Source organism: Lemur catta, chromosome 2, assembly GCF_020740605.2.
Source record: "Lemur catta isolate mLemCat1 chromosome 2, mLemCat1.pri, whole genome shotgun sequence".
NCBI classification, from domain to species: Eukaryota; Metazoa; Chordata; class Mammalia; order Primates; family Lemuridae; genus Lemur; species Lemur catta.
Window position 1 is genome coordinate 57,814,878 of NC_059129.1, and position 14,880 is coordinate 57,829,757.

At 33.2% G+C, this 14,880-nt stretch overlaps 1 pseudogene; it reads left to right on the forward strand.

Annotated features, from left to right (window-relative positions):
* Window positions 1-12,281: 12,281 nt before the first annotated feature.
* Window positions 12,282-12,339, forward strand: LOC123633732 (annotated as a pseudogene).
* The last annotated feature ends 2,541 nt before the right edge of the window (window positions 12,340-14,880 follow it).

Below are 14,880 nucleotides of genomic sequence, written 5' to 3' on the forward strand. Positions count from 1 at the left end.
TAAATAATCCATGACAATGTTGCAGAGGAAAGTTGTGAATGAGCTGTGGGGAGCCTGGAGAGGCTTACCCTGGTTGGGTCTTAATGAAAACCTGAAACTTAGATAAGTGAACAGCAGGGTTTAGAGGCAACAAGACAAAGATCAGAGGTATGATTGAGAAGCAAGTCCACTAGAAGAACTAGATAACTAGAATAGAACACTAAATGAATGAGATTAGGACTACCCTTGGAGCTGAAACATGGAAGATATTTTATGTTATGCAAGAAACTTATTTTAAATTTTATTTAAATTTTATTTAGTTTATTTAATAATTTAAGTTGATATTTCATTTTATAAAATAATGGAGAATTATTTTATGTTTTTAATACCAACCAAATGTATGCTTCACAATTTACTTATTTCTCTATTCTAGAAAATTGAACTAGTTCCATGAATTTGTCCCTAGTTTACTTACTTTATATTCACACTGTTTTTGATATGTTTTCTTTACTTGAAGTGATCTACAGCAAAAAAAAAAAGCCATGCATGCTGTGTATCTTTATTGTTCTCCCATCAAATATTATTCATATCTACTTGTTTTATTTGAATCATAGCCTACCTTATATCATAGTTATTTCTTTTATGTTTGCATTTCCACTACATTCCTGAAGGCAGAGACTAGGACTTATCCATCCTGGCCATTTTGATGTTTTAAGAGCTCAGTGAAGGCTTATTGGCTGAATACCTGTTCATTCTTAACTAAAAAAGTGTAAAGATCAAGCATCTCTCTTTCTAACTAAGAAGGTTAAATTAGTTACATTGAAATCACCAATTTATTTTGCCTAAGGAAATACCCAGCTTTCATATATATTACACGAGCATGAGTTAGAGCACTTCTATGGGATTGCAGATTTGTTGACTTCACTAATCTAGAAAAGAAAGTGTTAATCCACCTTAGGAAAATCTGAATCAGACCACAGTGATCAGATGTTTCCTTCAGATGCCTGCTGTCTAGTCTCCCATGACTACACAACCTCCTCCTACTCATAAGACAACTGGGATGTCCGGTTTTCTAAGTGGTTTGTCTTCTATTCCTAAATCCTTAAGCACAGAGAAGATAAAAGGCCTAGGAGGAAATAAATTACTTAGGTATGAGGTGTAAAACTCTAGGTTTTGTATGCTTTAAATTTCTAATATCATGAAAAAAAAAGGAAATGTTATTTGGGACTAAGCAAATGAAATCATAACTCTTGTTTTCAATGTTTATTGCTGGCTGTATGCTTTTAGGAGCTGTGAAGTTACTATTGATTGTCTTTTTGGGAAATTTAGGCTGGATGTAGAGGACAAAGAAAGCATTTACCTCCAAATTTCTTCTTGAACCCATGGGATCTACTTTTATGTAGCAATTAGCAGAAGTATGCAGGATCATTTAACAATGGAGACATTGGGTGGGAATGAACTTTAGATGTCTCTAGTCTTCTCTCCCTCTACCACTATTTATAGGATCTCTTGGTTCTATTATTATAAATGAGACTATGATGTTTCCTATCTCCACAACCAAGAGATAATGCAACAAAAATTTGGCAATAGAAGGCTTAGGGTATATATTAGGAAGTTTAACTTAGTAGCTTGTATGTATGAATTTTGAAATCCTGTCATTTTTGACAACTTGGATGAACCTGAAGGACATTATGTTAAGTGAAATAAGCCAGGCACAGAAAGACAAATACCGGACAATCTCACTCATATGTGGAATCTAAAAAAAGTAGAACTCATAGAAGCAAAGAGTAAACAATGGTTACTAGGGGCTGCAGGGAGGGTATGGGCTGTGGGTGTTGTAGGGATGTTCAGTTAGAGAGGAGGAATAAGTTAAAAAGATCTATTGTACAACATGGTGACTATAGTTAATAACAATGCATTGTCTACTTGAAAATTGCTAAGAGTGTAGATTTAAGTGTTCTCACTACAAACACATAAGTAGATGAAATACTGCATATGTTAATTAGCTTGATTTACCTATTCTGCAATGTATACATATTTCCAAAATCATGTTGTATGCTATAAATATATACGATTTTTATTTATCAATTTAAAGGTAAAAAAGAAAGAGGAAGAAAGGAAGGAAAGAATAAAATGGAAAGTGGGTTTAATAATAAAGCTAATATAGAGTAAATGGGTTAATGTAAGGGAAGTGCTTAGAACAGTGCCAGACAATAAGCTCAATAAATCTTAGCAATGTTGTTATTATCATAACTATCACTACGGCTACAGTTGCTGCTGCTCATCGAGATTCCCTCAACACCGTGGGTTCAATTTATGTGTTGTACCTTTCCTCAGACTCAAGTTCAGTTGAACTCTTTAATCAAAACAAAAAAGTTGGTTATCCTACCTGTGATGCATGCCCTGCCATTTTCAGTTATTAAATGTAACACAGTAAGTGATCTCAACCTTTCCAGAAACACTAAAAATGTCTCTTCTTTGATTTCTTTAAAAATTGCATACAATGTTTAATCTAGTTTTACTTCTCTTTCTTTTCCTTTATATTTCTTAGTAATTTTATTTGTATTTTTGTGCAGAGAACAAGAGGAAAAGAAAGTAATGTTGATCAAGTTTCAGCACTATTTAAAGTCTTAGTTTGCTATAATCTTATACTGGTGTATATACATATATTAAAATTCATTTCATCTCTAATCCCTTCAATTAAAAAGACAGAGTTGCCTTCAGCTTTATGAAATTTATGATATGAAACACCTTAGATGTGCTATAACTGTTAAACTGAATTTTATTTAGTATTTTGATTATAAATTAGGGAAATGGTACATTAACTCCTTTCTGAGGCTAAGATTAAAACAGCTCCATTTCTTTGCTGTTGTAGTGTTTTTCAACATATGTTATATTTATAATTGCCTTATTAAATCTTATACATTGTGAGTGATAATCATATTGCCCAGAGCTATAAAATCATCAAAATATATAATGGCATTTTAAGTTGTTGTATCTACAAATGGGAATTTTTATTTTTAGCTTTTTAATAATGTTTTCAACTGAGTATTGGAAATAGTCATAAACTATGCAGAAGAGAAATATTTCAACTAAGTATTTATTAAGTGATATTAAGAAGAAATCATATTCAAATTTCAGCCAGTAAGCATGGACATTATAGAACAATTTACCACAGAAAAGAACTGAGTATAGGCCATGGCTTGAAGAAGACACAGACAGATAAAATCACGTTCATGGGCTAGCCCAGCAATATTCTCTCTGCTAGTAGCCTCTCTCCTTTCCTTACCCTACTTGGTTATGCTCATGAACCTGAACTGAGATATTCGAATTGACGTGGACCACAGATGTACCTCACCATTTTTTTTTGTGCTGTTTCTTTTCCATTATTTAATATCCCATGTAACAAATCTGATTCTAATTTTTGCTTTGTTTCATTTGCTTCGTGATTTAGCTTTCTATGTTGGACCCTGGGTTTTATAACATTTTCTTCTATTTCCAAATTAGTAGCTGAGTAAAGAAGAAATAAATTCCTTCCCTTGATTCCTGGACTATACATACATGCAAAGGTAATCTCATACCTGTAATATCTGCTAAAGGAAGGCGCAAAGCACCACTCCGCTAGTTTTTCAAAATGTAAAAGTGGAAAGCGAATTAGAAATTGATATCAGTAAGTAAATTTGGCACTATAAAATTTAAAAAACATGTATTTTCACAGGAATTTCAGGCATTTGAAAAAACGGTTTAGGTTAATTCTTTAATTTTTCAGAATGACAGATTTTTCTGGGCAAATGATTGGTTTTTATGAGATTGATAAAAATATTATCTTGCAAGATGCAGAATTATCTCTCTAATAAAAAAGTATTACCATATGATCTAGCAATTCCATTACTGGGCACATATCCTAAAGAAAAGAAATCAATATATCAAAAAAAATATATGTCCTCATGCTTATTGCAGTACTATTCACAATAGCCAAAATATGGAATCAACCTAAGTGCCCAACAACAAATTAATGGTTAAAGACAACGTGGTATATATACACAGTGAAATATTATTTAGACACAAAAATGAATAAATTTCTGTCATTTGCAGCAGCATGGATAGAACTGGATGGAGGTCATTATGTTAAGTGAAATAAGCCAAGCACAGAAAGACAAATATCTTATGTTCTTACTCATATGTGGGAGCTAAAAAAAGTGGATCTCATGAAGATCAAGAGTAGATTAGTGGTTATCAGAGTCCAAGAAGGGTAGTGGGGAGAGGAGAATAAAGAGAAGTTAATCAATGGGTACAAATATATGGTTTGATAGAAGAAATAACACCTAATGTTAGATAGATGAGTAGGGTGATTATAATTTACATAATCTATGGTACCTCTCAAAATAGCTAGAAAAGAAAAATTTGAATTTTTTTAGCCTAAAGATAAGACAATGTTTAAGGTGATGGATATCCAAGTACACCAATTTGATCCTTATAAATTATATGAATGCATTAAGTTATCACATGTACCTTGGAATTATGTGCATCTATTATGTACCAATAAAGTAAGATAAAATGAAATGAAATAAGAGCACTTTGCTCTTCTACCAGTATAACCTTGGAAAAGAAGAAAAAAATCACAGATCCTTGGACTTCTAAAATGTCTAGAATCTTGATAACTAAAATGCAAGGTGACTTAAAACAGTGAAAAAAGAACTAGATAAAGAAATATTTAAGATAATCAATATTTTTTTTTTTTTTTTTGAGACAGAGTCTCGCTCTGTTGCCCAGGCTAGAGTGAGCACCATGGCCTTAGCCTAGCTCACAGCAACCTCAAACTCCTGGGCTTAAGCAATCCTACTGCCTCAGCCTCCTGAGTAGCTGGGACTATAGGCATGTGCCACCATGCCCAGCTAATTTTTTTCTATATATATATTTTTAGTTGTCCAAATAATTTTTATTTCTATTTTTAGTAGAGACGGGGTCTTGCTCAGGCTGGTCTCGAACTCCTGACCTCGAGCGATCCACCCGCCTCAGCCTCCCAGAGTGTTAGGATTACAGGCGTGAGCCACCGCACCCTGCCAAGATAATCAATATTTAACCACTAACCTAAAATCTTCTGAGCTGTCTTCTTATTGGCAAACATAAGAACTATTTGATTAGGAAGTACAAGATTGCACTGAATTTATTTATATTAATTAAAATTATTATCATTAGTTTTTTCCTGAAATGGTTGTCTTTGACCTCTTAAGTACGTATCTTCTTGGGGAAAAGCACATCAGCAGAATACAACTTTTTTCTGCTTAAGGTTTTTTAAGAAGGATGTCTGATACTAATTAAGAGTTTCAGCAAATTTCTGTGCCTCTGCCATGCTGATGTATATTCAAACTTGAGCCTTCACCTCTTCTACCTTTTTTACTTACTCCTTTCATTTTTCCCTCATTCTCTTCCTCACTCTCTCCTCCTGCTTAATGAAGGTGTCCTCAACATTTTATCCCTGGAACTCATCTCTCCTTTTAGTTTTTTCATCAATATAGTTTTTCCCAGAGTGTTATTTAAATGTAGAGGCAAATCTTAAATTAGGAATCTATTTCTACCCCGAATTTCTTTTACAATTTCAGAGCAGTATTGACAATGAAAGGTTGGACACATCCTCTTAGAGATTCTTGTTGATGCCCTACTTGCTGCCTCAAACTCACCATGTCCAGAAGCTATCCAATCATCTCTTCCAAACCAGGTTATTCTAACCTACCATTATTTTAAAAGTCCTAAGCTAACCAGTGCATAACAGCATCTCCACATTCAAAGCCAGGCAGGGATGGTGACCCAGACTGCACCTTCCCCTGTTTGATACAATCAGTATCCCGCTGGGAAAAAACACAGGGGATGAATTTCTTACAGTGTGGTTTTCAAAGAATACATTTCAGGAGAGTGGAAAGAGATTATGGATGAGATGGAATAATGTATAGTTCTTGAAACCCAAAGCATTTGCATGTGAATGTGTGGGTGTGCATGCATACACATAGACTATCACATTTGGAACTAATAATTAGAAGTGTAAATTTTAGACTTTCTTGGGCCCATTTTAGGTAAAATATTTCTCCCTTAAAAAACACCAGATATGAGAATCCTCACTAAAAAAGACCATTATTTCCTCTGAATCCTTCATTTTGGTAGAGCATTCAGTAAAGGAACCCAAAGAAAAGGCATAAACACATCTGGTTAAATTGGGTCTTGGGCAAACAGGGCCTGGGAAGAGGACGTAGAGATCAGAAGGTTTCACCTGAAAATTCATTGCTCTTGCTTGTTGCAAACAGAAGACGAACAAAGTCTTCTAAATATTTGAGTATGATCTGGGAAACTGAGCTGGGGATGAGACGGTAGGTGATAGAGAACAACCTGACAAAATCAAACAACAAAAAAAAATAAAGCCTAGAGTTATCTGTGGCATAGTAAAAATGCTTTAAAATAGACATCAGTCATCTTTTATTGCTGGTTCTACTAGCAATGAAAATCTGTGGGTGGTGACCAACCTCCTAAGATTCCATAATTTAATGGTTTTCTAAGCCAAGGATTCTCTAGAATTCTGTCTTCATCCATATTGGCCTCTTTCTCCTCCAACATGATTGTGCTAGTTCTTTAGCAGCCTTTAGGCAGTGGAAGTGGGCACATGGACTGAGAGGAGAACCTTCCATTTACAGAGTAGGTGTTCATGTTCCCCAATAGAGAAATAAGGGCTATTAAGCGAGGTTCTAGACTGGTTATATAAACTATAGTCCATCTATATAATAAAATAAATATATAAGGAAAATTGTTGTGCTGATGGATACTCAAACTTCTGTCTTTACTGCTGTAAATTTAAAAAACAAAGTGAAAGAGAATGTCTAGTATGTTATTTTTGTAAAAGGGGGGTAAAGTAAATACATACATATTGGTTATTATTTTCAAAATGAAATAATGACAGGATAAACCAAAGCTAATAAAATGAAATCTAGAGTTCTTTGAATTAATCTTGATTTATACTCCTTAATTAGGAACTATGCAAATATTTTACATATTTTTGAAAACATATTTAATCAAACAGAAAAAAATTATCTCCAAATATAATAAACAAAATGAAACAAATGGATCTGATTATAATTCGAGTTGGCGGCAAATCTGCACATAGGAAATTATTTCTAGTGATTTTAAAAGACAGTATTTGTCTATCCTAAGTACTACACACGTATTCTTATACAAAGTGCCATATTACATCTTTCAGCATTATCATTTCACATATCCATATCACCCACTTCTTGACAAACTCTGGTTCCTTCTGAGAGTAGAGTCCACTTTGGGGCAAGTTGTTATTATTTGAGTAACAGAGGTGCCCTATAGAATAGTAGCTGCCTTGTGTTCCCCACTTTTCCATCTCCCCCACCACCTTACTCCAATACCCCAATCATACAGACTCTCCGTTTATCTAAGTTTCATTTCTCCTTCAATGTCTGTTTTGATCCTCACCTCCTCTGCGAGATTATCTTTGCCCCAGAGCGGTAATATAATTCATACTGCTACTTACTTACCATTTACTATATGTTACCATGCACTAAGCTGCTTTGGAAGCACATGCTATAAATCTATCTATCTATCTATGTTTATCATCATTATTGTCGGTTATCTTCTATCTCTTCACTCACCCATTCTGCCAGACAAAAGTTTCTTTGCATAGATGTTTTGTTCTTAACCTCTTGTCTTTTGTTCCATGTGGATATGCATTTAACCCAGAACCATATACTGGAAATTTGTACTGCAGTGTCATATTTATTATAAATTAGGTGACTGAATTTGAATTGGTCTGTTTCTGGACTGCTAAATTTGTTCTATTAATTAATTTATCTTTGTGTAAGACTATTTTGATTCACTGAGTAAGAAGGAATTAACATGCTTTAAAGGTGAGATTGGGAAGAAGATTCCACTTGCCTTGGATTTAATTCCTAGAGATAATGAAATAGCACGGCCAGTTCTCCCAATTTTTTTTTTTACAGTGTACAACATGATGTTTTAATACACACACATACACACACACACACACACACACACACACAGATACTTTATGGAATGGCTAAATCAAGTTATTAACATATGCATTACCTCACATACTTATCTCTTTTTTTGTGTAGCAAGATCTACCCTCAGCAATTTTCAAATATACCATATATTGTTATTAATTGTCACCACCATAAGATACAATAGATTTTGCTTCTGTCTCGCTGAAATTTTGTGTTCTCTGACCGACATCTCCCCAATCCCCCATCGCCCCCCTAGTTTCTGGTAACCATCATTTTACTCACTGTTTATATGGGTGAAACTTTTTAAAACTCCACATATAAGTGAGATCATATGGTATTTGTCTTTCTGTGCCTGGCTTATTTCACCTAATATAATATCCAGTTCTCCCATTTATGAGGAAGAAACACTTCACCACTTCACCTTCTTGTAAGATGTACTTTTCTTCTTCGTACCTTACAGGTGACCATTTCTGACTGACAAAAAGGTGAAAAATGGTGTCCCTTGTTTTCCCAAACTTAAACTCCATTGTTCTACACTATAAATTAGAACTTTCAGAATAAACTTAGTGAAAAGTAATAGTGTGGACTCTAAATTTTCATCTAACAATGAGAGAAGGTTGTGGTTTTTGTTCATTATTCCAAGAACTCTGAAAATACTAAAGGATTTTTTCTATACATCTTTGTAACATGAATAAAGGAAAAGAAAATAAAGGGAAGGAAAAGTCATATTTTACTGGTCTCTAAACCTGCTAGTCATTACACTAAATGTTTCACACATGTTATTTTAAGTTTTATAACAAAGTTGATTAGTAGCTAATCTTATATCCATTTTACACATGAGAAAATTGAGGCATAAAAAATTAAAAGGGCTTCTGGTTCCAGGACAAGATGTCATAGATCCACATTTCTCTGATGCTTCCCTTTAAATACAACTAAATAACTTGTAAATAATTCAACAGAAATAATAAAAGGACTCAAAAAGGTGAAATGGGAAGGCAGACTGGCTAGAGACCTCAAGATTTAAGGAAGGACACCACAGTGATATTCCTGGGCTGCTTTTTTCCATAATTCTCCCAGAGATGCCTACAACCCAGAACTGACAATAGGCATAGACACAACAAACAAAGAAACAAAAACAAGAAAAGTCTGCTATCTCTAGTCAAAGGACTAGAAAATGGAAAACCAAGCAGAGACCTTCCAGGAGTTTTTAACTCTGCATAAAAACCCAGTGGCATCTGCAAAACTGATATGCTGGTACCTTCAGGGTGCCTAACATCTCCTAGCTCCACATTCAGTGGCAAAATGTTATTCAGGTTAGCTGTTTTTCCTGAACTTCCCATACTAGGTTTCATCCCAGAGTTGTAGGAATGGTTCAACAAATCTATAAGTGTGATTCACCAAAAAAATAGAAGCAAAAACCAAAACCATATGGTCCTCTCAATAGACACAGAAAAAGCATTTGACAAAATTCATCACCCTTTTATGATAAGAACTCTAAAAATGTTCAAGTAATGCATAAGAAAATAATAAAAGGGTAAATTAAGAATAAGAAATAGAAAAAAACAGGAAACAAAAAATAAAATTGCAGAGATCTAACATATCAATAATTACTTTAAACATAAATAGTCTAAACACACAGATTAAAATACAGAAGTTGGCAGAGTGCATTAAAACAAAAACATGGAAACAAAACCTACAATCCAACTATATGGTGTCTAAGAAAATAGGCATAGATGGAACATGCCTCAATATTATAAAAGCCATATGTGTCAAGCCCACAGCTAACATACTGAGCAGGGAAAACTAGAAAACATTTCTGCTTAGATCTGGAACCAGAAAAGGTTTCCCACTGTCACCACTTCTGCTCAACATAGTGCTGGAAGTTCTCACCAGAGCAATCAGGCAAGAGAAAGAAATCAAGTGTATCCAAATGGGGAAAGAAGAAGTCAAACTATCACTCTTTCCTGACGATATGATCTTATATCCAGAAAACCCCAAAGATTCTGTCAAGAGACTCCTAGAATTGATAAATAAATTCAGCAAAGTCTCAGGCTACAAAATCAATGTACACAAATCAGTAGCATTCCTATATACCATCAACAGTCAAGCTGAGAATCAAATCAAAGACTCAATAACTTTCACAATAGCAACAAAGAAAATAAAATACCTAGGAATATATTTAACCAAGGAGGTGAAAGACCTCTACAGAGAGAACTATGAAACACTGAGAAAGGAAATTGCAGAGGATGTAAACAAATGGAAAAACATATCATGCTCATGAGTTGGCAAAATCAACATTGGTAAAATGTCTATGCTATTCAAAGTGATGTACAGATTCAATGCAATCCCTATTAAAATAGCAATATCATTTTTCTCATATCTAGACAAAATAATTGTATGCTTCATATGGAACCAGAGAAGACCTTGGAATAGGGTATATCCAAGGAAACCTTAACCAAAAGAACAAATTGGTAGGCATCACTTTACCAGACTTCAAGCTATACTACAAGACCATAGTAGCCCAAACAGCATGGTACTGGCATAAGAACAGAGACATTGACCAATGGATCAGAACAGAGAACCCAGATATAAAACCACACTCATATTGTCATTTCATTTTTGACAAAGCAGACAAAAACATGCACTGGGGAAAAAAATTCTTATTCAGTAAATGGTGCTGTGAAAATTGGATAGCCACATGTAGAAGACTGAAACAGGATCTGCACCTCTCACCACTCAAAAAAAAATTAATTCATGATGGATAACAGATTTAAACCTAAGGCAGGAAACAATAAGAATTCTTGAAGAAGAGTTCAGAAAAACTCTTATAGATATTGGCCTAGGCTCTATTAAAAAAAAAAAAGGTATATTGGCCTAGGCAAAGAATTTATAAAGACAATCCCAACAGCAATCACAGCAACAACAAAAATAAATAAATGGGACCTGATTAAATTTAAAAGATTGCACAGCCAAGGAAAATCAATAGAGTGAATAGACAACCTACAGAATGGGAGAAAATATTTGCAGGCTATAAGTCCGATAATGGGCTAATAACCAGAATCTATGAAGAACTCAAGCAAATCAGTAAGAAAACATCAAACAACTCCATTAAAAAGTGGGGAAAGGATATGAACAGAAGCTTTTCAAAAGAAGATACACTAATGGCCAATAAACCTATGAAAAAAATGCTCACTGTCTCTAATCATTAGGGAAATGCAAATCAAAACCACAATGAGATATCACTTAACTCCAATGAGAATTGCTTTTATCAAAAAGTCTCAAAACAACAGATGCTGGCACAAACTCAGAGAGAAAGGAACACTTATACACTGTTAGTAGGACAGCAAACTAGTATAACCTCTATGTAAAGTAGTATGGAGATACCTCAAAAAACTAAAAGTAGACCTACCCTTTGATCCAGCAATCCCACTACTGGGTATATTTACCCAAAGGAAAAAAAAGACATTTTGTAAAAAAGGCACACTTGAATGTTTATAGCAGCACAATTCACAATTGCAAAAATGTAGAAACAACCAAAGTATCCATCAATACATGAGTGGATTAATAAATGTGGTATATGTATACCATGGAGTATTACTCAACCATAAAAAATTGTGAGCTAATACCTTTTGTAACAACCTGGAGAGAACTGGAGACCATCCTTTTAAGTGAAGTATCACAAGAATGGAAGAAAAAAAATCATATGTACTCACTACTAAATTGAAACTTATAGATCAACACTCATGTGCACATATGAAAATCAAGCAAGTGGGAGGGGGGAGGAGGGGATAGGTAAATTCACACCTACCAGGTACAATGCACACTGTGGGTGATGAAAATGCTTATACCTTTGACTCAAATTGTACAAAAATAATTCATGTAACAAAAACTTTTGTACCTCTATAATATTCTGCAATAAAAAATTGAAAATTAAAACTCTACAAACAATATACTGAAAAACATTATAAATAAATCTAAATGAAACTCTAAACATGTTCAAGTAATACATAAGAAAAGAGTAAATTAGAAATAAGACATGGAACAAACAGTAAACAAAAAATAAAATTGCAGACATCTAACATGTCAATAATTACTTTAAACATAAATAGTCTAAACACACAGATTAAAATATAGAACTTGACAAAGTTCATTAAAAACAAAAACATGAAAATAAAACCTACAACCCAACTATATGCTGTCTAAAAGAAACTCACTTCAAATATAATGACATAAATAGATTGAATGTAAAAGGATAGATAAAGATATTTCAAGTGTGATAGCTCTTTTAGAATTTGTCTAGCATTTTTCCAGTTTTCACTGGAAATTTTGTAAAAAATTAAATATGTATATATATCATGCAGACATTAATTATGAGAACAAGAATGATTATATTACTATCATACAAAGTAGATTACAGAGTAAAGAAATTTATACAGGATAAAAAGTGATACTACATGATGAAAGATCAAGTCATCAAGTAAATACAGCCATCTTTGCTATGTATGCACTAAACAACAGAGTTTCAAAATCTATTAATAAAATCTGATAAGTTGAGTGAAGTGGCAAATCTGTAATTGTAGTTAAGCATTTCAATACCCCATATACAAAGTCTGAACTATCTTATGTAACTATTATACAATGTTAATACCTGGAAGTTGGCATGGATAGCAATTTAAAGAGCTTGTTCAGATTTCTCTAGTCAGGTATTCATGCACTCATTTGTGTCTCTGTGTGTGTGTGTGTATAATTCTGGGCAGTTTCATTATATGTGTGACTTTGTATGACTATTACCACACTTAAGGTACAGTTATGTCATTACCACAAGGCTCTCTTATACTGATTAGATTAGGTTGGTTAAAGTGTTGTTCAGTTCTATATCACTACTTATTTTCTCTCTAGTAGCTCTAGAAATTGCTCAGGGTGGGGTATTGAAATACCTGACTACAATTACAGATTTGCCACTTCACTCAACTTATCAGATTTTATTAATAGATTCTGAAACTCTGTTGTTTACTGAAAGGTTCAGGGGATTTCCCTATACGCTTCTTTGAAACTTTCTGTAAATCTATAATTATTTCAAAATAAAACTTTTTTTTGAAATACAAAAAAAAATAATAATAAGGAATATGTGCAGAATGGTGCCAGAATCCAAATCCTTGCTGCCCCTTGAGGTTATACTCACTATCCTTATTTGTCAAAAATAAACTGAGGTACTTGGAAGGCTCATTAGTCTTTCTCTCCAAAATCTTCCACCAATGAAAACTGAGTAATTACTCAAATGTCTACAAAACACAGAGGGTGAGAAATTCTAACAGTAACTTTTTATCATTTATACAAATACCTTTTACAAAGACCTATCAATTCTCTACCTCTCTGTGCTAATGAAGACATTCACAAAATACCGATCCATTGACAATTTAAAATTTCTAAAGGAAATCATAATAAGTCCAAATACCATAAATGAAATAAGATCTTATAGATAATATGTTATGGAAATTATTAAGCCAGCTAAGCTTTTGTTTTTAGAATTAACGTGCAAAGTGCAACTTTTAGATCCAATGAAAGAAGCAGAGATTGTTTTAATTCTTGCAGGGTCATATCTAGCTTTAGTGACAAGCTGAATAGAAAACATTGTTCACATCCCTTATTTAAAAATAAATGGGATAATATAATGACTTTCCATAGCCTTCATATCTCTCTAGCTGTCTTTTGCATGTAAAATGTGATTTAAGTTTTTGCTGATAATTTCACTCAATATGCTTTTTTCTAACTCAAAGATGTAGTGACAACATATTCAGCCTTTCTTATTTTAATTTTTAACTCTATAAAATAAATCACTTAGGGGGCAAGTCAGCTCAAAAAATTTAGAAAAAAATAATAACTCAAGCCTCAAACACTCTGCAAGAATAAATGCAGAACCAGAATCTCTGTAAATCAATCTATCCAACAATCTAAAAATCTACACAAAAATATTAATGCCATTGTATGATCTACATAGAAAAATCTTGATATGAAGCTATAAACTTTTTCTTTCTTTGCAATGTGTATTCATTTTTAAAACTCAGGCTACACAGAAATCCACAATTTCATAAATTATCAAGCCATTTAGGATGCATAATTAATTAGATTGTACTGTGCCATATTTATGAGGGTTATTTATTCACAGTATGAGATAATCATAAATTATTTTGCTAACAAAATCTCTTGAGAGACTTTTTAAAGAGTGTTCCCTTGAGTAACTTCCCTTGGTGTGATTGCTATCTGATATTTTTTCATTGCTTAAATCAAGAATGAGCTATTTATTACTTTATAATTATAAGTCTGATCTGCAAAATACTGAAGCAATCTGCAGAGGAGGTGTAAGGCACTATTGGGATTAAAAATTTTAAGATATTTGAAACGATTTGAAGAAAAAGAAAAAATTTTATTTGTAAATGTCTACATTTGTTTATATTTATCTATGAGTTGCAGGTCTGCAGTTCTTGAAACAAAATTTATAAAAGCCATGATGATTTTATAAATTTCTGAAGCAACTTTTTATAATAAAAACATAAGTATAAACAAAGTTCATGACCAGAAATATGATAAGAGCAAGGGAATTTTTTTCTAAAAATTAGAAGGCCAAAACACATCAAATGATATTTAATTGGAACTGGAAATATTCCAAGTTTGAGTTTCCAAAAAAAAAAGCTTTGATTACAATAGTTCATGTTGGGCTCATGTTGAGCCTGCCAAGAATCCAAGGTAGATCAGAGCCTTTTTTGAAATAAACACAAGTTTAATCTGATGTAGATGTTTCAAAACTCCCACTGCTTTAGTTATAACATCATCTGTTTCTGAATGATTTATAAATCACCCTCTCTAGATA